Raw genomic sequence first — 26269 nt, forward strand, 5'->3', positions numbered from 1 at the left:
CTCTTACAAAAGCATCATTGTTCTTGGAGACTGACATAGGTTAGAGACTGCTTAAGAAATGTGAATTAGGTGCACTGGTGCATAGGAATGAGCAGAAGAACTTGAAAGCTTTTTTTTATTATTTTGTCCAATCAACTCTGCCTGTCTCTGTATTGCCTATATCCAGATTAACCCTGAGCTTCAAAGGCTTTTAACAAAGCTTCAAAGCAGGTGATTTATGCATCATTATTACCTTATTTGGAAAGTAAAAACCTCTTACTTCAGGGTGCAAACATTCTTTAAAGGGGGATTAGAATCTAAAAAATAAAATTACAAGAAATTGAATTTAATGGTGAAAAACCTGATACTTCTATCCTAGTAATTATTTTTTCTTTATGGCTTTGACACAATGTGCTTTGCATTTCTATTCAGGTTCAGTTTGTCATATCACATAATGTACAGTGAGATGTATATCCTACATAGCCCTTAGATCAGTTCAAGAGGTCACTATACAGTTTCAATTGTTCATTTCCATGCAGAAAAAATGAAAGCAATTAAGATGAAAGAAGGTGACATAAAATAGTTGTACGTCTGCAGGACGAGTATTCTGCTGTGTAGATTAGAGTGGGCCACTGCATGAAATGTCTGTGAGATTAAAAATTACTGCAGAGAAGACAGACTCATGGGTTGTCCAATGCCCCCCTCCTTATGGTTACGTATCAGTGAAAATCAGCATTCATTCTGCATTCCCAGGACCCCTTTTTAAATGTCCATGTTTCTTCTGATAAAGAAGCAAATCATACTAATATCCATGCTCCATCTGCATTTCAACAGACTGAGACATGATTAACATGTGATGTTAGACACTTTTATCCTTATGGTGCTGTTCAGTGGAATTCAGCATTCAGGTGGCAAAGTGCATTTTTCCGTAATGATTAACGTCTGTGTGGTTCCAAATACACCAGTATTTCCAAATCACAATGCATCTGTTGCAGATGGACTCTTAGTCGAATAACTTGGCATCTGTACCAGTACAACATAACTGCCTGAATGAGGATGTACCGTCTGAGACTTTTTATCAAGTGACCAGACTGGTACAATACTGATATAACCCTTTATTATCTACTGATGATAGAGAATGTGAGTATTAGAGGTATCATAATGTTCTGACCAGAGAGAGCTGCAATTTTCTGAATGTGTGTTTATTTATTTAAATGTGATTTCCCAACATTCTGAGCACGTATTTGAAATAGAAATGTAAACATTCAAAAATTGACCATGCCTAAATTTTGAGAAAATACTAGTATTTCAATTGACTGTATGGAAATTGAATTACAGCAAATCAGCTTAAGGTCCTTTAAATGGTAAATGAGAATACCCATGGAGGAGTTTCATGCAGTTAAATTAGTCAACTTTAAATTTATTTCTCTCAAAAATTCAGATTAATTTAACTGATGGTCCTCCATGTATCAAATATGTTTTTGCATGAAAGACATAATTATAGAATTATGTAAGGATCTAGATTGGAAATGATCTCCATATACCCTCTATGGAAAGCAGGTCCTTAGTCTAGGCTTACTGTAACCTTGTCAAGCTGTCTTCAGTGTTTCCAACAAGGAAAAGGTCTGAGCACCCTGTCTGACATTTAACTGTCCTCAAGATTGTTTTTTTCCTTACATCTAAATGGAATTTCCTCTGAATTGACTCGTGCCTATTATCTGTCTCTGTTCACTTTGCAGCCTTTTGAAAAGAATACCTCCTTCTCCTCTATAACTACCATTCAGGTGATGGAAAACTCTTGATTAGATCCCTCCTGAACCTTTTCTTTCTACACAGGTCCTTTAATTTTTCTTCATACATCAAATTCTCCCATGCTCCTATCATCTTGGGCCTCCTTCTCTAATCCCTCTCTGTTTGATCTGTATTTTTCTTGGGGGTACCAAAACTAGACACAATATGCTTAATTTGGCCTAACAAGTGTTGTGTGGAGTGAAACAATCCCTTGTGATGCAGTTGCTGGTGCAATCACTGAAAATATTTGTCATTGCTGCAAAGGCACACTGCTAAGTCACATTCAGCTCACTGTCTATCAGCAGCCCCAAATCTTTTCTATCAGAGCTGTTCCCAACCAGTCAGCCTCAGTCAGTACTACTGACTGATTTATTCCATCTTGGCTGGAGGATTTCACTTTTTACTTTGTTAAACCTTATGCAATTCCTTTTAGCCTGACTTTCTTGATTGTTGAGGACTCTGCATTATAACTCTTCCATCCAGTGTAATCTATCTCCTGTCCCAATGTGGTGTCAGATGAAAAGTTGATAATAGTGTAGTCAGTGCCATCACCCAGGTTGTTTTTAAAGACCCAGAGGAATCCTACTCCTGACCAACTGACAGTTTGGCTCTGAGATATAGGTGACTTTTTGAGTTCATCACTCGAGATACTTTTCCATCCATCTTCAGCCTGATTTGTCCAGGCTGTCTAATCAGCTTCAACAAATATATGAGAGATCAAGTCAGACCTCCTGCAGAGGTCAAGGTAAATGGATATCCACTGCTCTCCTCCATTCACCAAGGAAGCCATTTCATCATAGATGGCAGTAAGACTGGCTCTGCACACTTTAATATATGTAAATCTGTGTTGGCTCATTCTAATCTTCTTGTCTTCCATTTGTGTGGACAAATTTTCCTCATGGATTAGTTCTATTATATTCCCAGGAATGGCTATCTGGTCAGTATTTTTCCCTAGATTTTTTCCCCAGCTGTTGATGGACATATTTGACTATTTTTTTCACCTGTGTTCTTCTTCAATTTCCATGACCTTCTCAAAATGGCAGAGGAGGTTTTCACTAGTATCTTCTGATGCCTTCAGATTCATTCCATCACGTCCTAAAACCTTCTTCCTGTACAATTGCTACAGATGGTCCCTAGCTCAATCCTCCCTTGCTGTCAGTGACTCACCATTTGCTTTTCCATTTCATCTTGGAATGGAAACTTGAGAGCTGACATCAACCTTAAAGATCGAGGTGAAAACACAACCGAGTACTTCTTTTCTGTGTCATTTCTAACTAAGTTGCCACCTCCATTCAGCAGCAGTCTGTGTCTTCCTTGTGCTTCCACTCAGTACTAACCAACCTATAGAAGTCTCTCTTTCTAGTTTGAGCTCCAGCTGAACTTCTCTCTTCCTAACTTCCCATCTGCAAGCTCAAATAGCACATTTTGTATTCCTCTTTGGACATGTGCCCACTTTCCCATCTATCATATCTCTTTTATTGTATTTGAGCTCTTTGCATGCTGTTCAACAAGAAGTCTGGTTTATTTCTTTCTAGACCTGCTCCTTTTTTATTTACCTTTTGTTCTCTTCATTCCAAATTAGGGGGATAGACAGATTTTAGCAGGCTGTCTCTGAAAATTTCTCAGCACCTTTACTCACCATGGAAGACTCCCACAGGAGTCCTAACAGTTTCCTGAGCAAAAACTCTCCTAGGACCTGAAATCTGTACTTCTGAAAACTAAAGTGTTTATTTCGTTACTATAATTTTGAGTGAAAATTTTAAAGTGAGGAGTAGGAGGAAGATTCTATGTTGGTATTCATGTGTGTTTGTGTCTATTTGTGAGATTTAAAGTAATTTTGATATCTGTGGTATTAATTACACACATACTATGCATACTAGTCATAAGTATTTACCATTATTTCTGAACTGAAGTGCCTCAAGAGTTTATAATAAACTCTCTTCTCATTCTAACTGACATGTCTCTTTGCTTCTTCTGCTCAATATGTATTATTTTGGCTGGTTTTGTGTTTAGGACATGAAAGGTCAAAATGTTTCCCTTTTAGTAACAATATCTAATTAAAGAAACAATAAAGAACATTTTTATGGTAAAAGCAACAAATAAATAAAGTTTCCACATGGAATTTCCAAAATAGCTTTTTTAACTAACAGTAAAAGCTTGAGTAGTATGATGTAAATTGAAACAATTCATGGAGAAATTCAGCTCACAATGGGACAAGTGACTGTGAATGACATCCATTTCTCTCAACTCATTTACAAGTCGGGTATGTAGTCCAAGTCAGATGTTTATACTCTCCAAGAAATCAATGGAAAGAGAGAAGGACTGAGTCATCCAAAGAGTGAATAATTCATTTTTAAACAGGTATCTATTAGAACCATGATAAATATATCTCTGGAGGTGCTGCTCTCTTTAATATCTGTGGAAGAAATTTAGATGAATAGCAAACATGTCTCATTTGAAGATGTTTAAATGAGGTGAAAAGAATTTCATTACCTGTGTGAGCTCTTCATGCATAGATATGTTGCTTGAGAACCTTATAAACTGTTTACTAATACCCTGAACAGTATCAGTTGGCACACTGAAAGAATCCATGCAAACAGCAATATGATGTGGATTCCTGGCAGATTTTTTTTGTTTTGTTCCAGAGAAAGACTGATTATTTTGTTTAGTTGAATTAAATTGAACTGATAAATATTTTAATTATATATTGTTAGAATTAGTAATTAAGATATTCTATGCATGCACACTCTCACAACTATTTCCAAATTCATTGCAGATTAGAAATCCTTTATTTAATATCTAAATTATGTTATTCAGACTACTTTATGTCTTCACTCTTGATTGCTGTAAATCACTTACTTGACCTTGGAATTTTCACTATGAACAATAAGACAAAAAAAAAATGCGGCTATTGCAGCCATTACCTGTAATTCCTAGCCTCTTTACATTATCTATCTTCTCATTCACTATACCAGTTCTCATCCATTTTTTTGTACAAATACTTTTAGTCTTACAGTCCAGCCTCTTTAGAATTTGATCTGTTTTGCTGCTATCTTATTAAATACCCTTCCTCATCATTCACTAATTATGTTGTCATACTCTATACTCTTATGTCCCACTTTTCCAAGTTGCAATTTAATGAAGGGGTTAATTGCTCTGGTAAAAGGAACAGATAATTTCTTTACTTCTAAAACCACTTGATGTTAGAACTCTATCTCTTCTCTAAAACTATTTATGTATTATTGTGTATGTAATTAAAATATGTAAATAAAGTCCCAAGTAGAGCACTCTGTTACTTGTCAGTGTCCAACGAAGTTGTCAGAGAAAGTAGATATCTACAAAAACAAGTTTGAACACTTTCATCTGAAACAACGAATTTACGTTACCAAAATCAAAAGGAATTTTGGCTAACACACTCCTTCCTAGCAAGGCTTAATTGTGTTTTTTGCAAAATATGTGATTTGGGACCGCTCAAAGAGAGAAATGAAAATAAACAAACAAAAAATTCTTAAAAGTTTCAACAAGGAAAGGAGCAACATACCTAGCATTCATGATATATATTCAAAAAACAAGTATCTGCTCTTGTGTTTGTTATCAAATATTGAAGGCAGAACACAAGTATTCTGCCTTTAATATTTTAAGTATATTTGGAACTGGACAATCAACACAATGACCTGAAATAATCTTTAAAAGAATTTTTTTTCAAAAAAATGGTAGGAAAAGGATTTTGAAAAGTATCCTCGAACCTCAAAAATACACAATGTCAGAAAAGGTATGAATCCATCAGTAAAGGGAAAAAAAATTGCTAATGATCAGATTTCAAGGCTTTTCTTCTAAGAATCAGCTTAAGAAATATAATGAAAAAATCCGATTATTATTAATTAATATGGACTATTTCAGACAAACCACACTTTCTAACACAAAATGCAAATCACTGTGAACTTAAATTTTTCTTCTTTAAAAAAGTCAATAGAGACAGACTCTGTAAGAATCTATTTTCATACATTAATGACATGTCCTCATTGCCTCTGAATAATTGTTTCAGATAGCAGAAATTTATAGTTGGATTTAAGGAATTCCATTTAATGCATTACATTTTTAACAGAAACACAGTTATTGTGCATGAAATACATTCATATTGTTCAAAGAAAATTGTTAAGTCAAATAAAATACAATAACAATGAGAAAATAAAAAAACCTTATTTCTCTTGCAAATCAAGCAAGAGAGAGGTTTTCATGTAACATTTGCTGGATTACTAAAATTTATTCTATACTGATTCTATACAGATCTGCTACTATGAAAAAAGACAATAGTTTTGTAAGGGTGTTAACTTTTGTTAACTTTCTTTACACTAGTTTATGTAAGTACTCTTTAGTACTTCCCACTTGAGCAACCCATGAATATAACACATTCAGATACAACCTTGGGAAATCAGGTAACATGGTGCAAAATTTCATGTTTCATTCTGGTATAAGGTGCTTCTGTTCTGTCTACATTTTGAGAAGAATAAAAAGATTCTGCTTTTTTTTTTTTTTTTTTTTTTTTTACTGCCTGACCTTTTCTATAAAGTTTCGGCTGGAATCTTAACTGTTCCAAATGTACATTCTCCAAATGATCTTACTTTGAGCTGGTTCAGCTGGTGTTTTAATCACTAGTGTATCCATTGATTTCCATTTACCGTGTTAGATGTGAATTGTTCTGTTGAGCACTTTAATTTCCTTTTTCATGTGGCTATAGATCTGTGTCACACAAAGCACCAGCAGATAATGGGCCATATACCAAGGCCACTATAGCCAAACGAACTAGCTTGCTATTCTGAAGCTGTTGCATTTCTAAGTACGAAATCCAGAAAGCATTTTGCAGTCAATATTTGTGCTCTATACAACTCTATTTTTACACCCAACAATAATTTGAAATAAAAAGGGATGTTGAAGTATTGTTCAGACAACAAATCCTGATGGTTTCTGCTTTAGAAAAATCAGGTTTTGATTTCTATTTCAGTTTTGCCTGTATTGGTTCGTTTCCAAGGCAATATTACTCTATTTTCAAACTCTGTTCACATAAATGTTCAGACAACAATAGAATTGTGACATGTGGGTGCTGTTGAAAAGTATTTCATCTCACATGTCAGCATCATTGCTCTCATAAATCTCTTGTTTCCCTGTGCCTTATAACTGCATAGCTGTCTTAAAATTAGTACATGTCACAGCTTACAGCAAAAGTTACTGCTTTTGCATGCTATTTCTTTCATCAGGTTTTTCTTAATATGCTTATTTATAACAGCAGATAGCATCCATTCCATTCCCTCTGCTGGTTTTTAGCTCCCATTAGGGCAGTAGCTGTGGTCATTATTGTACATAACTGAAGAGCAAAGCCAAGCAAGAGCACATGCTTTCAAACACTATGACTGGGAGTATCACAATATTCAAAGACTCCTAAGGTATTAATCTTTGGACCACTGGTTACACATTTTTCCTTCTTGTTTGTTAAAATATTCATTTAGCTATCAATTTCATACCATTTTGAGAGAAAAATATTACATCATTTATAACTGAGAACTTGATCTATTTTCTTCATCAACTTTATTTTTATTTGCCCTTCATTATTAGCAGTTTGCCAATCAATTAATTTAAACATGTTGGATAGTCATTCAAAGTTCTTTCGAAGATGAATATTATCACACAAAGTGAATCAATATTCTCTTGCTTGTACAGAACTGATTATTGAATTATTTATTAAAAGTCACAAATGCATTCAGTTTTTGCTTACCAGAATAAACATCTAATGTACAATAACATCCCGTTTTACTAGGAAAGACATAATTTCATGTTATACAGAGTAATGCAACTGCAGTTTTTGTACTTTAATACAAAGAAGAGAATTATATTTTCTTTGTACTGTAAAATAGCTCAAATGCCTACATCCAAGGCAGCATCAAATGGAAAATAGTGTTTATATATTTTTTTTTTTGAGATTTTATTTTAAAAAATGTTACTTATAGAAAACAAAACAAAATAAAATAAAACCAAAACAAAACCTTATCTAAGTGAAGCTCTAATTATAACAAAATCTGTCATAACATCTGTGGATAAATTCATTCACAGGGATAAAAATATTTTATCCAGACTATCTATTTCAAATTAGTCTCTTTGTGTGAGATACAAAAACATAGTTTATCCACAGAAGTCATGAACAGCTTTTGTAGCCTAAATCAACTGCTCATGAATATTTTACCTTACTGTTAATTTAAAGTGGTATTGCTAGTGTTACATTTGCATTAGCTTAATGAAAATGGTAATTTCACAATGGCAACAAAGTGAAGGAAGAGAAATAGAAGAATGTCAAGCAATCTGTGTTAAGAATATTCTAAGGAGCTGATACCTTATTGAATAAGTAACATTGAATTACTTTCTGCTACTTTCTAATCTTTGAACAGTTTCAGCGTTTGACCTTGTCTCTTCTTGAAAGATCGTCTCTATATACCTGCCTCTAGTATTCAGAATCTAGACATGTCTTCTTAATGCCCATTGATGTTGCCTTTCTCTCTTTCTTTCTTTCTTTCTTTCTTTCTTTCTTTCTTTCTTTCTTTCTTTCTTTCTTTCTTTCTTTCTTTCTTTCTTTCTTTCTTTCTTTCTTTCTTTCTTTCTTTCTTTCTTTCTTTCTTTCTTTCTTTCTTTCTTTCTTTCTTTCTTTCTTTCTTTCTTTCTTTCTTTCTTTCTTTCTTTCTTTCTTTCTTTCTTTCTTTCTTTCTTTCTTTCTTTCTTTCTTTCTTTCTTTCTTTCTTCCCCAATTCCAGCCAGCAGTTGCCTGCTTTTAATTGATTTCTTTAGACTTAATATTGGATCATCTTTGAATAGTCATTCAGAAATGGCTCTTTAGGGTTTAATGAATGAGCCAGTAAGCAATATAGACCATCATGAGCAAATACACTGTTTAAAGAAATACCCTGTATAATACAGTACTTATAAAATGCAACAGACTCTCTGTTACCCTGCAGCCTTCATGTATCTGAACAGCATGAGGGACAGCCTTCAAAGTCTGTGGCAGACAGCTCTGCAACTCAAACCCTTGCAGTGATAGTTCACTTTCTAGATTGTGTAGCTCAACAGCAAGACAGTCACAATATGGATAGAGATGTGAGTGTGCTGGGAGAACAAGGACCCTTGCTAATTTCCCCACATCTCCAGTTTCTGGCAGTGTGGTTAAATAAATATCATGGATAAAGAATGCCTTGGAGTCATCCAGCTACCTGAAATCACATCATAGCAGATTAGGGTAAAACTAAAAGGTAAATTGAAGTGTTTATTGATAACATCCAAAATGGTAATATGTCTAAAAACAGTTCTATAAGAAATAGACAAAGAAATGAAAGCTTTGTCATTCTGTTTACATGGTGACTATCAGAAAATTCTGCCATTCTCTCATGTTTTGGGTTTCCTATCCTGACAAGAAAAGTTTTCAGGTTTTGGCTATACCTTCTCCCAGTGCTTGGGAGAATACTAGCCTTTACAGACAGCTCCTCTTCTGAGATATTTGAGACTAACAAGGATAGTTTCAAAACAGCTGCTGGTGAACAGTATCCATATGAATAGAAAAATAGCCCTTTTGGGTTTCTTTTTAAAAAAGATTAAGAACTGTACAGAGACACATGAGCATTTAGGAGGGACCTAGGGATGGTCAAAAGGAGTGAAAGGCAAATTACCAAAATATCTTTTACTAGTAAAGAATGAGATTAGCATTTCTGGTACACTTCATGGTTTTTAACATTTAATTAACTTTTTGAAGAGGTGCTGCACACTCAATTTTTTCCTTTTTTTTTACAGTAAATAGAAATAAAAGTAATAATTGATCCCAACAAGTCTGTTCTTTGGAAAGATATTAAAGTTCACAAATTGGAAAGAAAGAAAGAACGAAGTCAGAGGCCTGAGCAAGTAAAAACGAGCTCAGTTACACAATATGGGAGCATTCTGTGAGCTGTTGGAGTTTCTTATCTCTCACTGAACATACAGATTCATATGAGGATTGAACAAAAAGGCACAAAAGAAAAATAAGGAAGAAGAACATTTTATTCAAAATAAAGTAGAAATTCAATTTTCAACTGTTCCCCTATCATTTTTTGGTTTTATCTTCCGCAGCAGAAGGAGGTATGCACAAACCCTATTAAACTTTTCACATCTACATCTTTAAATTCAAAATTAATGAATCATAATTGTGCTACAGTAATCTACTTTAGGACATGATTGACACTTAAAAGCTGTGTTCTGATTAGTTATTTTGGTGCTTTGGTGCTTTATAATATTATAACTATTCACCAACTTTCAGCAATGTGTCTGTAACATAATCACTAATAACTTCATGATAATCCTAAAGCTATGATGAATATAGTAAATGGGTGCAGTAAGTAATAACTGCTTCATCTGTTTGTGTCCTTTCCATCTCACAATGTATCTTTTGGATAAGTCTTTAAAACTTCAGTTTCATTTTTCACTTCTCGGAATTCATGGCTGGTAAAAATTAAGTTTGTATGAATTAACAGAGTCTGACTATGTAAAAATTGTGGTTTTTTCCTCACATAGGCCAAATTAAAAAAAAAATAAATCACAAAATAACTGAATGTTTGAGGCTGGAAAGAACCTCTGCAGTTCATCTTGTCCAAGCCCCCTACTCAAGTAAGGCCACCTAGAGCCAGTAGCCTCAGACTACATCCAGGCAGCTTTTGAAAATCTCCAAGGATGGAGACTGCACAACATCACTGAGAAATCTGTGCCGGTGCTGAAATTCACACCAAGTCGTGTGAAACTCTGATACACTGCTCAAGGATGCTACAGGGACAAAGTGCCTCCCACCAGCATAGTTGTTATCAGAAGGCTTACATGTTTAACTGTACTACAGATATGAAAAATACCATGGAACCCATTTCCTATAGATGATGTGGGATGTATTAGACTAGGTTCCTGCCCTTTGAGAAGGTCATAGGATTTGTGAGCTGTGCTCCTTGTAGGAACATGAGAGATAAAACTTATTTTTTCAATTGAAGAAACAGTGATTTTTAATGCCAAATTATTATACATGGTATAAATTCTGTATATTTACAGATAGAAATATAAAATTTCTTTAGACTTATAGGGTACTTTAACTACAAAAATAACCAGTCCTGATTATACCAGGGGTTAACCAGATGATTAACTGTAAATTAAGGGAACATTATTGCAGGAAAAAAAAAGATTCAATTATAAAATGCAGATGTCTCCCTTGCTGACAATTTAGGAGGGTAAGGAAATTTGCCCATGCATTTCCCAGTGGAAAAGAGGGGGACGCTCTCTTTAAATATGCAAAATGTCACACCAAAAATAAGTATTTTACTTTTTTTTTGTTCGGTTTGGTTTGGGTATTTTTTGTTTTGTTGCTGTTTTTGTTTGTTTGTTTGTTTAATAAAGAGTATATGTGTGAGTAGAGAGAGGTGGAAGGCATTCAGAGCCAAATAAGTGGTTTTGAACCCCAAGTCTCCAAACCTAACACTGGCAGTACAGCTCAGGGAAATTATGTAGAGCAAAGAGCTGTGTTTGGAAGTGACATTTTAAGTTGAATGCTTATTTGGATATGCTTTATGTGCAATATTTGTTTCCTAAATTTGTAACTCAGTGGGGTTAATTTACTCCTCCCCTAGATGTTTATCATGCAGTTTATATATAAGTTAATATTTCTGACATCAATTTATAATCAATAAAGTGAAAAAAAAATGCAGAAAAATTTAACTCATTGTACTGTAACAGTCTAAATTAGGTCAGAGGAATTGTTCATTAGAAATGTCTGTTTCTCTGAAGAATAGCAACCAGGGTAATTTTCGACATCTACACTGCTGCCACAGTTTAGCCCCAGCCAGCATCTCATCCCCATACAGCTGCTTGCTTACACTCCCAGCAGCAGGATGGGGAAGAGAAAAAGAAGTGTAAAAGTGACAAAATTAATGGGTTGAGATAAAGGCAGTCCAATAGGTAAAGCAAAAGTTGCATGTTCAAGTAAAGAAAACCCAATAATTTATTCACAGCTTCCCACAGGCAGGTGGGTGTTCAGCCATCTCTAGGAGAGCAGGGCTCCATCACACACAATGGGTACTTGGGAAGACAAATGCCATCATTTCAAATGAACTTCTTTGCTTTCTCCTTCCCCCAGCTTTATCTGAGCATGACATCACACTGTATGGAATATCCATTTGGTCAGCTGGGGTCGGCTGTCCGGGCTGTGTTCCTTCCCAACTTCTTTTTTACACCCAGTGTTGGGTGGGGCATGAAGCAGAACACCCATTGGCTCTGGATAAGAACTCGTCTTAGCAAGAACAAAAATATCTCTCTATTAGCACCAAGTTTTCACTGGAAAACCAAAGTAAACCAATAGCTTCACAGTAACTACTATAAAGAAAATTGACTCTCAACTAAATCCAGGACAACTGCTGATATAAACATTTATGGGAGATGGATGCCACACCACATAAAGCTTCTTTTCTGTTTAACTATTACATGTGTGTAGTGCCAGTAGTCAATAAAAAGAAGGATGTCCTAAGAGACCTGGTCTCATTTACATAATTCAAAGAGCTGGAGTAAACTTCCTGCCTGCCTGTAGTGTGTAGTCATGTGTTAAATCTTTCAAGATCACACTCCTAAACCACGGCTTTCTTGCAAAGCTTTGAATACAGCAGAGATACCACAGACACGCTTTTGACAAATGCATCTATAATATTTCATTTTTAATATGGTTAGATTTCCTAACTGGTGATGTTAAATGACAGGATCACTTTTAGTCGAGTCGTATAGTGTTAGGAGTTACAATATAAGGAAAGACAGACTTTAATCATAGACTTTTTATTATGTCTAGATTTAAGGAAATAAATCTGACAGAAGCTGATTGGTTTTTAGGGTTAAAGCTTTCAAGATCATTGTCACAATGTGATGTAGCAATGACTGAAACAGAAGCTGCCTCAGCAATTTCTCATAGAAGCAGAAAGCTTAGTAGATGAAACTTACCAAAAGTTCGCAATTATTTAATTCTTCTCTTCCTTTAATGATGCTAAATAGCCAGCTGTTCCTAAATGAAGAATAGAGTGAATACAGAAAATTTCTTAAAACATAGGTTTTCCTTTTCAAGTAATGCTTTAGACATTCTTTAAATTGCTTACTAGTCTGATAGCAAGAAAGAGCTGATCTTCTTTAATTAACTTCTGTTTTGTCTAGTCAATGTAGAGTTATAATATCCTGGTTAATATTTTATAGCATATATTGAAAAATTATATTTGTCTGTGATTCTTATGTCTAATTCTTGAAACTGTCTTGCTTTTTTGTTAATTATTCCAGTGCATTCACCCCTGAAGGCATACATCATTGACAAACATTTTTTAAAAAAACTTTGTTGTTGTTGTTGTTGTTAAATTACAAGCAAGGAAATATTAATCTGAAACCCAGCTCAAGCAAGCATCTAATGCTTCAGACCATAGCAGCTGCAAGAAGACAGCAGAAGCCAGAATCAACAAATTATACAACATTCTGCTTGCACTTCTCTTTCTCATGGCTGTAAGTGACAATTCTGCATCATTCAGCTGGGTGGGAGGGAGAGCAGATTTGTGATGAATAAAAGAGCTTTGTTCAGATCAGGAAATCTGTTATGGTAACTACTGTAAAATCATCACAGCAAAAAGAGTCATCAAAAATCAGATTTGTTTTGTACAAAGGCCCTGTGAAGCATATGTGATGGCTTGGGTTTTGGTGTGGTTTTTCACTGAGTTTGGTTGGGGATTTTTTGGTATTAGATGTCATTTTCAGAGGAAAGAAAAACAAAATAATGCAACTTGCCTCTTTTGAATGTATGAAATATAGTCTCTAGCATATTGTTAGCCAAAGAGTGTGGTTGTACTCCACAACTTTAGTAATATTTCACATAAAGACAGAGAAAAATTCTTGTTAATGCTTTGAGAAATCAGCAGTTCTTTGTGGTTTTGGCTTGAATTGACTTAAAGGAATTTCTCAAAAAGTTAATAATCAATGGATTCCAAATAGTAATATTTTTTTAAGTGCTACCAGTTTTGACTCTGTAAAGAATTTTTCTTCTTTGGAGATTTTGATCATTTTGTCTATATGCCTCATGCAACAGATTCATTTATATGGATTAATTATTTTTTTTTTAGATGAGTGTCGTGATATAACTGCAGGCAGCAGCCATATGGATTTTCACATTTTTTATAGAAATATTATGAACTGTTCTTTCATTTACCATGTCCCCATTTTCGGGGAATGGTTCCTACTCTTCTCCAGTGACATGCTAAATTGTTTCACTCAGGGGCAAGAAAAACAAAAGAAAACAAATCTTTGCCTACCCAAACATCATTGCACAATATTAATAATATAAATGAAATCATTAAACAAAAAAAGCACTGAGAAAAGACATTATTTTCTATACTTGAAGCCTATTAGGAAATTCTGTAGTCTTGAAGCTTCTTGCTGTCATATGCAGCATGAAATTTAGGAATACAATTAAGTCAAAGTGAGAGTTCTTGCACTGTATCAGGCATATGGAACATTCTTATGCTAGTTAATTGTTAGATGTACATCTTTATTTTAATGTACTTATATATATTTGGTTTTGACAAATAGCCGTGTGGGAGTGAAATAGGAGCCAATTGTTGGATGTTTTGACATAAGGAAATACAAAAAATATTCCTCCAAAATGTACATTATTTTACACATTAGCATAATCTTCTTTATCAGTCTTCCAAAATTACTGTTCTATTTTGTGCAAAGGTGAATGTTTCACATCAAACAGATTAAATATGTGGGGGGCTCATTCTAAAAAGAATAATTTGTGGAAAGAAAATCAGTTCAATGGCAATAATCTTCCAGTCAAATCATCAATCAACACTCACTTATTCACATATTTCTATCTGGTTGTTCATGTCTAGCTGCTCAACTGCTGGAAGCAGGAATGCTTATCTGCAGTTGTTACTAAAACTGCTAGCCTAGTACAAAGTGTTCCTTATTTTACTTTAAAACTGTGTTACCAGCCTGATTTTCAAGCTCTGGGAGAGGTAAACAGATATTTCCTTTCCAGCTTTAATTTTGTACTACTGCCCATCAAAGAAGGAAGCATAAAATAGAATAAGAATTAATGTATTTTCTTATTGTTGGTTCCATCTTCAAGGGTTAAGAGACCAAACTGTTGTTTATGTACGCACTTTATCCTGCTCTTGAAAATTAATGATTCTTCTGTAAGACTATTCAAGTAAAGAAATAGTGAAGAAATACGGTGGATCACTTCTGGCATATGAAAACATGAAGTAGTTTTGTTCAGCGAAAGGAATAAAGGTCTCAGAATTATTAATTGTGCCACAGATGCTACTCCTTCAGAAAGAGAATAACAAAATATTGCATTAATGAGAAGCGTAAGAGACTTTTTTTGAGATATATTTCTGAATGCAAAAGGTTGTGTATGAGAAAAAGCTCAGAAAGTGCTTGAAGAAAAATGTATTTGGAGGCCATTTGAGTGACAGTATGGTTTTGTGGGGGGGAGGGGGCAGGTAATACAAGTTTAAGACAAAAATTTGAGTCAAAAAAACAAGGTATTAGGAGAAGGAAAAGTTATTAATAGAATAAATAAATGAACTTTTGTGCAAGGAAAGGGGTAGCAAGAAACACTTGTCCGAAACATCATTACCTCATCTCAGTTAAGGGATGATAAAAACATTGGAAATTGTTACCCAGGAAGGCTGTGAGGAATTTCCACCCTGGTGATGTTCAAAACCAAGCCAGCGTATACTGAACAAACCACTCTAACTTTGAAGCCAACCTGCTTTGAGAATGAGGTTGGACCAGATGACCTCCAGGAGCTGTTTCTAACCTAAATTATTCTATTATACTGTGATTCAGCTTGTCACAGACTGTTCTGAAAAACTTGGCAGGATTAGAGTTTTAAGAAATTAACATAGTGTTCCTTGAAATAATTTTTTAAGAGTGTTTAAGTGCATAGTGAACACATGACACTTGAATAAGGATTTCAGTTCTGTAAGAAATTTTATATTTTCTGTGCTCCTCCAACCACACACAGAAAGAAAAAGCCAAATGAACACTTCTTTTAGTATCCCAAAAAGCAAAATTCTGAAAATAACAGCAACAAGATTGTTCATAGAGATAAAAAAGTCTCACTTTGCAGAACGTTTTTTTCACAATTCTGTAATGTTTTATTAAAATGTAATCCTTAATTCCTTCTTTCAACAAAATCTCTAAATACAATAATGTCATTGTATCAGAGAATTCCTTTAAATTACATTCCATGCTTAAGTGAGTGCTTAGAGAAGTTTGCATCCTAATATGACTGTCTCACTGTTAAATTTGGCAAGATGAGGTCAAACACTAAAATATCTGTGCTAGAAAATCTGAAATTATATGGTAACCCTCTATGAATAGACAGCAAGGCATTTAGTACGAGTTCCAAAATCATTATTTGTTGTTGTTATACCTACTTAAAAGTTTAAATATATGAGTGTGTGTATGCATAATGAAACAGAATGCATCACAGTAGAAGACTGCTTGAAGAGCTGCCTGAGGCCTAGGGAAACTTCAAAGCCTTAGGGTCCTTGCATTTTTGGAAATAAGAGCTGAAAATTGTAATTCACATTTCTTCTCATAGACATACCTAGAAATCCATAATTTAATGTACTACAAGGCTTTTGTTTAACTTAAATGATAACTTGGAAATCATATTCATTATAGTAGATTTTATGTTTTTCACCATAGTAGATTTTAGTTAATTGTTATTTATTTATCTTCCATTAGTTTTGGACATGTGCAACTAATATACTTATAAATTTTTGAAACTAAGTTAAAATTATGTGCCTGGAAAACACTTTGGTGGACACATGATTTTGCAAAACTATACATTTATGGCTGCATGCAACTACTATTAGATAATCACAACAACAACAGCTTAACAATTCCACTTCTTGGCAATGTTACTTAACATTAAATGATATGGTCTTCAGTCAAAAAGTTGGTAAATTTACAAAGAGTGCTACCAGATCCACATCTATGTAATGAATGGTTAAAACAAGCATGAAAAATGTAATTCAATATAGGACTAATATGCTGAGTGTTGTTGCCCTGCATTACTTCTGATAATTACAATCTTCTGATTGATAATACAATAGTTTTTTCTCTGTGGTTGTAGCCTAAAAATAGCAAAAAGGGAATTGCAAGAAAACAGATATTCTCTCCCTAATTATTGACTGCTTTGTGATACAATATTTCTTAATATAAGCCATCACAGGGTAATGGGGTGTCCCTTTTTTGCTGCTTGAAAACTTTCTTAAAAGTGAAAAAAAAAATTGTAAGAAATTGTTGTGATGAATAAATTGTGCATTATATGTTCCAATCAGGGTGGAAAATATATTATTAGGAAAAAACCTCATTGGTAGTCACAATGTGTTCTGAGTTATATATTGTGTAGAAATTGCTCTGTCTCTAGCTTGTTATTAAAAGAAAAAAAAAAGAGAGGAAGTAAGTAAAAAACATTTTTCAAGTGCTGGCAGCTGCAAAAAGCCTGTATTATCTCAATGAATTTTAGGCTGAAGCAAAATTTCAGCCTTTCAGGGTGTTGCATTGTCAGTCTGCTTTATGTAATGATGATCTGAAATTATTAAAACCTGAAAGGGATGCATGTTAACTTTTAGATATAAGACCTTTATTAACTTACCTTGAATCTTTCCAGATGAAAATAAGGAGCAGAATAGCATAGAAGAGATATTTACCCTTAGATAGTGACTGAAATCTAAGGTTATTTTTTTTGTATTTGGATAATTTTTGATTACAATATGTGAGGAGCAGATATTACCGTATTTTATGTGTACTATCCCTGTCTATGGCTGCTTCATCTAGTGCTCAGTTGTGATTCCAGATACAAGCTGTGATGCTGGTCTAAGCCAGAGCACCTTTTTTTTCAGGAATAAATACAAATGCCCAGGTTCAAATTTGCTGTCCCCAGTTTAGACTTCAGGAGGTAATTCCCCTGTTATTCCATTCAGCTTCTAGTTTTTTTGCAGGGCAAGATACCTTAGACTTACTGTTCAATAACAGTAGTCCTCAGCCAGATAGAATGTGAACTTAAAAGACATAATTTTATCTTCTGTCAAGTTTCCTGTTCATGTACTCAACTTGTGTCACTAACAAGAAGTTCATCATCTCTTGACACTGATAGCTCCATTTGAATCCTTCCGGAGTATTAAAATTGTAAATTAAGCCTTAGGTTCCATTGGTCCCTAAACTCTTACTCTAGTAAAAATTACTCATGTTTCTGGACCTCATTATGTAGAAATCTGCTTATATACCTTGTGGTCTTTCTTCCTCAGTGGTTCATTGTGCGCAAAATCATTAAACAGTTTTGTAGAATGAGGAGCAGTGTAGACAGATAATTTTTGCTTTTCTTTCCACATGGGTATGAAGGCAATGTGAGTCTGGTAGGGCTGGGACATTCATAACAACCACAGCTCCCAGTTGTCCGTTTCTGCAGGAAGGATGAGGCATTGGAACTGTGGAAGAGTAGATAAGACACCCTATTTATCTCAGGAGACAAAAATTGTTCTTTAAAATCTTTTTTTTTCCAAAGTGAAGCTGTCTGTTTTAAAAAAATGTGAGTGAAGATGGTTGGTGAAGCATGTCACCATTAAATTCTAACAAGAGAGTGCAAAAGCAGTTATCCACAAAACAAACTGAACTACTGTTCAAAGCAGAGAACTGAGATGAGTGATAGTGATGACTTCAAAACTAGAAGGGAGGAGCTGAGGCAAATTTGCATCAGGCAGTGTAGCAATTATTTTGAATGTGGCAAAGATAAATTAGAAACATATTGCTGAGAAAGAAGCACATTGCTAAGGGAAAAGGCTGTAGTTGAGATCATCTCAGTAGTGTTTCAGGCAGACTGATATTTAAAGTCTGGGGAGGTACTTCAAGCCAAGTACTTCAAATACTGTGCAGTCAGTTTATTTTACCAGCAAAGGCAGATGCGCTTTGATAGAAAGTTTCGAGCCTGGCAAATTTGCTTGAATGTGTCCTGCAGCTGTTGGAGGTTTTAAAGGGATGAACAGGCTGTAGTCATCTAAAAGGCAGCTAATTTTGACCCAAAGGTGCAATGGCAGCTTAATGTGCCAGCCATTTCAATGTAGGTTTTATAGTAAAATAAATTATTTGCTTTGAATTTTTAAAATTTTAATGGATTCCAGATGAAGATAAACTCTGGTGCCTGTCTTTTTGGTTCTAAATGCCACCAAAAAAAAAAAAAAAAAAAAAAAACCACCACAAAAAAAAAAAAAAGTGGACACCTTTATCTAATTAATATTTCAAATACATCTCAAAAATAACTGAACTTTTATTCAGGGAGCTCATAATTCCTCATAGCTGATGTTTACTAAAAAGGTCAGACCACTTTTCTGAGTAAAGAGAGCCTGCAGCATCAGCAGGTAATGCAGAAAGCTCTGAGCCAAGACTCTGCTAAGGCAGCAAATGGTACAGGAGAACATGCCAAGGAATATGAACTTTCTAACAAAGTGGAGCCATCTTTTAAGTGATTCTAAATGTGTTAGAGTTGGCAATTCACGTACGTACTACTACCCAAACTTTCTTTTACCCTTGTTCCTTTTGTTCAGATCAAATGTCCTGTTCTGAATGTAGTGAAAGTCTGCTGCATAAGCAGTGACAGTCATTGTGACAAACACAAGAAGAATTTGTACAGAACTGTTTCCAAAAGAATCTATTAAAAGGACAAGGTGGTATTAAATAATGGTGTAAAGAAAGAGCAAGCAAAGGAAATGAAAGAATTAATGAAACTCAAAATAAGGACCAAGAAGGAATTCTACCAAATTTGGAGGAAGTTAATAATACATGAAAGATGCTCAAATGAGAATCAATACAAGCTACATGGAAAAAGAAACCAAAAACTGAGAATGACTAGAAGTAGAATTTCAGACAGCTTTCACTGGGAAAATCTGGTAGCTACAAAAATAAAAAGAAAAAAAAATCAGCTACTTTTTAGGATCTTACACATGATCTGTATGCATGGGGAACATAAGGGAAGAAGCAGAGATGAAAAAAATCAGTGTTTCTATCTTGCTGTTAAACTGACTTATGACCAAGCTTCATCTGGTGATATGCATTAGACGTTGTTGCATGGCACTCATACTGCCCATTTGGCATTTAAGAACTCAACTTTTCTGTTTCTCACAGCCACTTACCAGTTATCCTATCTTCCTGTTGGCTAGAGAATAGAGAAGCAATTAAAATGTGTGGCTTGAAACCTTATTCTGATATGTGTCTATATTGTAAAGAATCTAACCCTGATTTTGGCCATGTCCATGTCTACACTGTTTTCTTTTTTGCTTTATTTTAATATTTCTATCCATAGATGAGTTCATATTCTGTTGTTATTTTTTTATTAACTTTTTCAATAATTAATCCAACAATTCCCTTCTAAGTAATTGAAGTATTTATACCATTGGTATTTTAAGGAGGTGATGTCCAGGACAAGTCTTATTACAGAAAAGAAAAAAATGAGAAAAAAAAAGGAATTTTCACTTTACCAGTGGGAATTTGAGGCACAAAAAGATGAAGAAAACATTCAGGGAGCTAATATATAAATTTATATAAAATTAATATTTTTAGAAAATTCTCCATGGAGGTCTTTGATTAGATGGGAACAGTATGTCAAACTGGTGAGCTTTTTTTTTCCTTTAGCTCAGTCTACTCTATATCTTTTATTTCTGTTTTTCTTTTAGACAGAGAAAAGTCTGCCATTTAGTACCCAATAGAGCATTATGATGATATTCTGAAATATACTGAAATATTTAAAATTAATGAAGAATTTTAACTTAGAATGAGATATTTTATGATAATAATTATAAATTAGCAGAAATGAGAAGAAAGAAGATTTCTTTAGAGTTAATTATATCAGTATAAAAATATTTCTTGGATTATTCCCTTGATCATAAATTTCTCCTCTCTTTTTTTTTATAAACTCATTTCATCTTGATTCTGATCACATCACAATTTGGTATTGATGTAGATAGACCTGAGTTTTCAAAATTGGCCTCTGAAAAATAAAAATTCCATTTCATCAAGTTCTAACTCTCTACTTTTAGAAATTTTCAGTTAAAAATAATTGTTATTCATTATTTTCTTTTTAACAACTCACAAATTGCTTCCTTGAGGCATGTTGATCATGTTTTCAATGATCAGATTCTTGAAGTTCTTGTACTGACCTTTCACAAGTGAATTAATCTTATTTTCAGGTACATCGCTCTTTTTAAGATCAGAGAGCCTCCCAAGTTTTTAGAATGCTCCTTTGAATCATATATGTATTTTTAACTGTTCATTTCTTGGTGATATTTGTGGATCATTTTAATCTTTGACAAAAAATTCAAGCATTTTGTTAAGATTTCAGTGAACCTTTCAATGAAGAAATTGGAAAGAAGAATAAAACACACTAAAAAACCTCCCAAGCAAGACAAATTAGCAAAAGGGACAAAGAAAGCACAAAAAAAAAAGGTAAAGAATAAAAAAAAAAAAAAAAAAAAAAAAAGAGTTGGGGGATCTTAAAATCATATTTAGGTCCTCAGGAAGCATGAAATATTATTGCATCATTTTCTTTTTTGCAACATAGCCTTCTAAATAATGTAAAGGCTCAGGGCAGCCTTAACTGTGAATTGCAAATGAGAGCTGAATTTCAACACACACATTACAAATACGACAAAATACAGTCTAGGCTTGATTTGTTACCCATGCTGAAAAACAAATTTTCATTTTGAAACACATTACTGGGCTGTCACAGCTTTAGGATGCAAGACTGGTTAAAGGATGAGGAACTTGGGGAGCTCTGGAAGCTGTCTGTCTATAATGAAAAACCTGGTGAAATCATTGGAAAAAGGATTTCTGACAGAAAGGTCAAAGAACAATAATAGAGGGGCTAAAGCAGTTCTTTGGGAATACTTTTCAGAAACTTTTTCACCTCGCAGAGCAAAGGATGAAATTCTGTATGTCTTTTTCTGAAAGATATTGTTTAAATATAATGTATTTTGGCAGTGATGCAAAAGTTAAACTTCCTGCGGACTCCTTTAGTAGTTCTCTAAAATGATAGAGCTCTCTTCTCCAGCTTGCTAGGGAGTGAAGTGACAGCACAGTTATAGTGCAAAGAGAGAATTCTCTACCAGCAGGAAAGGATCTGAAGGACATGGTAATAAGTCTATTTTACCAAATAATGTATTGGCATAACTGTACACTTGCATAATAATATGAAGGAGAAAGGAAATCACAAAAGAAAAGCTCTGTTTAAAGAAAGAAGTGTAAGAAGAGAACAGTCCAAGACACTAATCAAATTATATCTGTGCATTAAATGATTTAAATCATAGTTGACATGAACATCTACTAGGACTTCATCACACTTCATCACAGGGTTTTTTTTTTAAATTTGTTTTGGTTTGTTGGGTTTTTAATTTTTAGTGGAGGTTGATGAAACCTGCCAGTAGATGTGTTTTTGTTTCTCAGCAGCAGAGTTTTGAGACTTTTTATCTATGAATTACTCTACCTTGAAATAAAACATCTGGTCTCATAGGAATTTCAACATGGTTTAGTTTTTCAATCAGTACAAAACACATTCACCACTGTAGCACTGCTGGGCTTTTGTGTGTCAGCCTCTTAGAAGATTTGACTGTGTCTCCATAAGGCCTAAAATGTAGAGAACTCATCTGGGAGGCAAATATGGTTCTACTTCACCTTTATCTCCCACAGCTGTGAAAGCTGTCAGCTTCTAAAGCTGACGAATTGGGAATTCAGAATATTCTCAGAATAGTTCAACTGTCTCACACCAGTGTTTCTTTCACTTGTTCTTGCCTTTCTCCTGGATTTTCTTTTTCAGAAATAATAGCAAGATCAACCTTCTCCCTATGTATATTAATTGGATATATCCCTGTGTTTACTACAGTGATTGTTGAAGGGCTATAAAGCATTATCTTAAAATACTCCGTTTAACTGAGTAACTGACTTCTGAAATATCTTAAGAAATGTTCTAGTAGCCAGTAATCATAAAAAAGCCCTTAAAGACTGGAATAGTTTCAAACGCCATTTGCTCTGCTGCCAAAAATCACATTTTTAAATGTCTACACTTAGCCTTTATTTCACACACAGCTATCACTGGATCTGTGCAAGATGTTACTTTTTATTTAGCTGAAAACTGGTATTTCAAAATTTGTTCTTGTTCCAAATCAAATAACTATTTTTCAGATTATTTTCCATAAAAGAGGGGTTCTTTTAGATATCAACAAATTTGGAGTTTTTTGTTCTAGAAAGACTAAATATTTTCTTCTATTGCTTGCACAATTTAACAACTTCATGGCATAATATTTCATAGCATAATAGGTTCTTATTATGAAATATTAATGTTTTCTATCTACATACGCCATACAATTCATTGAATCATAGAATATCCTGAGTTGGCAGGGACCCACAGGGATCATCGAGTCAACTTCTGACTCCACGCAGGGCAACCTAAGGGCTAAACCATGTATCTAAGATTGTTGTCCAAGTACTTCTTGGACATCAGAAGCCTGCAGCCATGACCAGCTCCTTGAGGAGCTTTTTCCAATGCTTGAATACCAGATCAGCAAAGTATTTTTCCCAAATATCCAATCTGAACTTTTTCTCACATAGCTCTAAGACATTACTTTGCATCTTCTCCTGGACACCAGAAAGTGGAGATAAGCACGTCCACCTCCACTTGTGTGTGGAGATCTCCATTCCTCCTTATGACAAAGTTGAAGACAACAATCTTTCTCATCAGTCTCCTCTTCTCTAACGCAGCATTCTCAGCCACTCCTCATGCATCATTCCCTCTAGCCCCTCACCATGTTTGCTGCTCTCCAGCCAGTCAAGTAACTGTATTCCCTTCTTATATTGTGGATCTCAAAACTTCACACAGGTGCAGGACACACCAATGTTGAGAACAGTGGGACAATCACCAGTCAGTCAATCACAGCATAGCTACGCGTAATGCACCTCAGGATATAGTAATCCTCATGCTTCCATTCTAGCATTTCATATTTTTAATTTTCACTAAAACTATGCATCATTCACACAATGATGTACAAAAGATAGGGTTAATCTCAGCTACATTTAGTAGCCTAAAAATTGGGAAATTATTCTAAGTCAACTAGATTTTATAGTCCGTAGACAGAAACAGGCATCTCTAAGCTCTTTTTAAATAGCTGTCACCATGGTATTTTGTACCAACGTTAACTCTCACTGCTAACAGAACAAGGCTACAGTTTACATGTTTTACTGTTCTTGCTAAGACACTGTTGGTCCTCCTGCAATTATGTAAATTGTGTACTCCTGCAATTATGTAAATTGTGTACTCTCACAGTTCACCAATTTAAAACTTACAAGAAGTAAATATAATGGTATTTCTCTCATAAATAGATGAAAAAGATAGTTCTACTTGTTTAGTAGTAAAGGAAACATAAGAAAGGTAATGTTTGCACATATTTTGTGTATGTCTTCATTGATTTATAAACGATAAAAATTGTACCAAATAGATCTAGAAAAGTGCATGTGAATAGTTTTAATTTTCTTCCGCAGATGCTGCAATATGAAAAAGATTTACATAATTACCAATATACAAATGGTATTGGCATGTTAAATTTTTCCATTCATACTTGTTTAAAGCACAGTTCGGATCCAGATTTTTATAGTTCACAAGAAATTATCTTATAATTCACAAATGTGGCATAAAAGTGCGAAAACCAAACAGAAATGAATTTGCATTTTGACTTAGAAACTCAGGGAATTTAAAAATCTGGTAGGAAATGCTGCTTTTAAAAAGAGCATTTTAGATTGTATCAATTGCAAAGAACGAAACCTTCCAAAAACTGTGACCCTGACACTTTAAATGGTTTACAATAACACATGGCTTGTCATATAAGTTCCAAAACTTTAATTAGCCTTTAACATATTGTTTTATTTTAAAATGTCCCTCTTAATTATTCATTTCAGTGAAACAGACTAATTATGCTTCTTGGATAAAAGCACATAGGCTCATTAATCTTCCTTTTTCAGTAACATATAAACAGCAGCTATGATGAACAAGATACATTTTTTTAATTACAATTTTCTGCCTATAGAAGACAGAAAAAGTTTGGCATCCTGAGGGAATGCCAATGTTATTTAAAGATTATAGTAATGATTTTAACATTCTTATGAAATATTCAGAAAAATTGAAACTAGACACCATATGCAATCACTTATTATTTCTGAATTTTATTGTCAATTAATTTCTGCCATTAGTATTTTTCATGTTGTTTTCATGTTTAGGTTTCCTCAAAGCATTGATAATAGATGCAACTGTCCAATAGTAATTAAGAAACCTTTAGGTCATAAGAAAAGAATACGTTTTACTGTTCCTTCATTTTAAAAAATAATGAGAAAAAAAGAATTAGTCATTCACAAAACCGTATGTTCAAAAGCTTACTCCTTCTCTCTTATTTATGCTTAAAACTAGAACAGTCTTACTACCACTGCATTCTGTCTTATGGTTCCTATTTCTGTAAAACTTTGCTGTGACACATTATTACACTGGTCATGAAATCTGGTTCATTGCTCTGTTTTTTATTATGAGGTTAGAGAGCCACAGCCTGTTACAGACACTCTCCATCCTCTTAGGATTTCCAGCAAAACCCCTAAAGTTCCAGTAAACTCAAAATAGTCTAAAAGGACTAATAGCAGCACGATTAGATTTTTTTTTGACAATTTGTGTTGGATTGAAAGCCCATTCAAAACTCATTACACTCAAGTCATCCATACAAACACAAACATGAATACAGTTGCATGCCAAACCTTATCATTCTCTTCCTTTCTCTAGGTTGGAGATAAAAAAGTAGTTCAGCTCCCCACTCTTGGAAATTAATGACCAGTAGACAAATTACAGGGAAGGGGACATCTTCATGGAGTAATCTAATGCCATGTAGAACTTATGGTCTCCTCTAGTCTCAGCAGCAAGCAAATAATTTCATGCCAAAAAGGCAATGGTGTTGTGGCTGTTTGACCTCTTGGGCTCAGTTATCTCCCATGCTAATGTGTGTACAGGCACACCTGTGAGATGTGGTAATGGTAACCCAAGTTACTATTACCTTGAAATCTGCTCTCTAACCATTTGACAATATTGTGACTGCATGGGAGTATGGGATTATTCCATTGCAAGAACATAACTTTGCAAATTTTCTCAAACTTCAACAGATTTGGCTGCAAATATATTATGGCTGGCTGTGAGAATATTGCTAAAATCAAAGTAATTTACATACATGGCTCTCCCCCCACCCACACAGCCAGACATAGCACCAGTGAAGACCATCAGGCTGCTAAAGAAGCTTTGGTAAATACATGCTGCCTGTTCCCAATCTCCTTCTTCATGTAGGTGTAAATGACT

The 26269-nt window shown here is 34.3% G+C and overlaps 1 long non-coding RNA gene across 2 annotated transcripts in view; it reads right to left on the minus strand.

Moving 5' to 3' along the window:
* LOC135293864 (uncharacterized) overlaps window positions 1-26269 on the minus strand; it is a 120404-nt gene that overhangs the window by 11820 nt on the left and 82315 nt on the right. For both annotated transcript variants that reach the window (XR_010355973.1, XR_010355972.1), the window contains exons 2-3: window positions 18135-18335; window positions 12793-12853 (exon numbers count right to left, since the gene is read on the minus strand). This is a non-coding gene — a long non-coding RNA (uncharacterized LOC135293864). The remainder of the gene's footprint in view (window positions 1-12792; window positions 12854-18134; window positions 18336-26269) is intronic.

The sequence above is a fragment of the Passer domesticus genome, chromosome 2, assembly GCF_036417665.1.
Source record: "Passer domesticus isolate bPasDom1 chromosome 2, bPasDom1.hap1, whole genome shotgun sequence".
NCBI lineage: Eukaryota > Metazoa > Chordata > Aves > Passeriformes > Passeridae > Passer > Passer domesticus.